This window comes from Nymphalis io, chromosome 3, assembly GCF_905147045.1.
Source record: "Nymphalis io chromosome 3, ilAglIoxx1.1, whole genome shotgun sequence".
Classification (NCBI taxonomy): domain Eukaryota; kingdom Metazoa; phylum Arthropoda; class Insecta; order Lepidoptera; family Nymphalidae; genus Nymphalis; species Nymphalis io.
Genome location: NC_065890.1, coordinates 10,633,458 through 10,635,863, shown reverse-complemented (window position 1 = coordinate 10,635,863; position 2,406 = coordinate 10,633,458). Strand labels below are relative to the sequence as shown.

The following is a 2,406-nucleotide window of genomic DNA, read 5'->3' as shown; positions in this document are numbered from 1 at the left end:
TATGTCTATTATTTTCACGAAATCCTTATTAATATTCACTTACAATGTGAGCTAGAATAATTTTAAATAAGCTAGCCTTGCCTTGTATGATTAAATCCGGAATCATAATGTTATTTAATTTTAAGTTATATGAATAGGAATTAATTGAATTTTCCCGAAAAATTGCCTAATGCTAGTGACCACCTTGGCCTTCTTTCACCGTGCTCCACTTTTCAAATCTATACTGACCGGACTATGACCATGAATTGGTAGGTTAGTCTTAGATGTTATATCCCTTGTATGTAACATTTACCCGCTAATCCTTCAAACCGGAGCACAATACAAGTACTTTACTAATGGGCATTAAAATGATTGGCGAGTGGGTGTATCCATCAAGATGGGCCTGTATGGAGCCAGCCGTTATCAATCCTCAAGGGCCGAAATAAGATCAACTGGTTATCATTACATCTGGAAGGTCTTTATTTTGAAACAATAATATTAGAAACTGAATTAAAAAAACTATTAACAGTATTTTTTGTGATAAAATGCCTTATATTATTTGTATATTACAAACACATAAACACACGCTTTATATAAGTAGCCCTACATATGATTTATATTAATTGTAAAATTTATAACAGGGTTTCATCTTTAGCAGGCAGGTAACTTTACTATATAAGTCTGATAAAAAAAAACCTTATAACACTAACTAACACGTAAGACAATAAAAAAGTAAAAAATCAAACAATGATTATAAAAAAGCAATATTAACTAGGTAGAACTCATTTGAGCAATAAAAGAAAAAGAAGATGTATTTGATTAGCAAGCAGCCACGAGCATTCCGACTTCAATCGACAGCATGTCCAATTGACCTCATTTTTAACAACGGTCTTATATAAATAGCGTATTAAAAATAAAATAATAGGATAGTTGTTTACACTTTAAAAATGGAACTGAATACTTTCTCTGGAATACCTAAAAATATTGTATTATAAATAGTTTCCAGTCGCGGCTTCGTCCACATATGTTTTAAGGGATCAGAGGTTAGGTACCCTTTAGGTATGTTCTTTATCTCTGATAACATTTATTCAAAATTTCATGATGATCGGTTAAGAGACATAAAACAAAATATAGCAAACAAACGTACATTCTCATTTATAATATTAGTTAGGATGCCTTTTTCAGTTCTTTTTAATGATATATGATGTATATTTTGGAATGCTTTAACTTTTTTGTCAACATATAAACCGGTCATTATGTATGTGTCTGGTTTATATGGTAATTCAACGTGATACACAAAACGTGTGCAACAAAAAATATTTTAAAAATAAACATAATTTTCTGAGCTTGATATTTAAACATTACAGGTTTTTTAAACAAAATACAAACATAGCAATAATAACGTTATTTTATTGATGAATTTTTATCAACACGTTAGGTAGGTAATATTAAAGTTGAAGATTAAGCAAAAAACGTAAAATTCCATTTTTACGATAATTTTATTCATAAAACTTACTTAGGTCCTGACAAGTAAATCTTGAATGATTTCTAGTGCTAGCAATAAAATTTATCGACTTAAATCAATATTTAAATTGAATAATTTTCAACATTGTATTTTATAGTGTAAACGCATAAAGTTATATACATTGTGAAAAGCTACTATCATAAAATATAAGTAAAAAAAATATTATATCTATAAATAAAAAAGTTGAACATTTTACTATTTCTTTGTTTCAAGACACGACTTGCCAAACTAATATAATAATTCTGAAACTTTTTGTTTGTCACGCTAACACGCCCCACAATCCGATTTTCAGTCTGTAACGTGCACTTCGTATCTCATACGTGAAATTTTTAAAAACGACTTTTTTATAGTACAGGTTGGCAGACGAGCATATGGGCCACCTGATGGTAAGTGGTCACCAACGGCCATAGACATTGGCATTGTAAGAAATGTTAACTATCGCTTAAATCGCCAATGCGCCACCAACCTTGGGAACTAAGATGTTATGTCCCTTGTGTCTGTAATTACACTGGCTCACTTTCCCTTCAAACCGGAATACAACAATAACAAGTACTGTTGTTTTGCGGTAGAATATCTGATGAGTGGGTGGTACCTACCCAGACGGGCTTGCACAAAGCCCTACCACCAGTAAACTTAAGACTTTTGGTGACACCGCTATCTATCTATCTATTAAATACCATTATTTGAGATAATGTCAGTTATTGCATTTATTTTTCTGTATATTTTAGCTTTAAAACAAATTACCAAGCATTGTTATGCTAATCAAGTAATAAAACATTCAAAACTTTGTCACACGAAGTAAAATAACAATTGCATAGAAAATGTTGTTTTATTAACCCATCCCTAAAAATACCAAAAAAATTCAATTAAAGAACAAGAATTATGCAGATTATAAAAGTAAA

At 30.5% G+C, this 2,406-nt stretch overlaps 1 protein-coding gene across 1 annotated transcript in view; it reads right to left on the bottom strand.

Moving 5' to 3' along the window:
- The window catches only part of LOC126781142 (mitoguardin), a 50,601-nt gene that overhangs the window by 38,943 nt on the left and 9,252 nt on the right, over nucleotides 1–2,406 (bottom strand). The gene's annotated exons all lie outside the window — the stretch shown is intronic.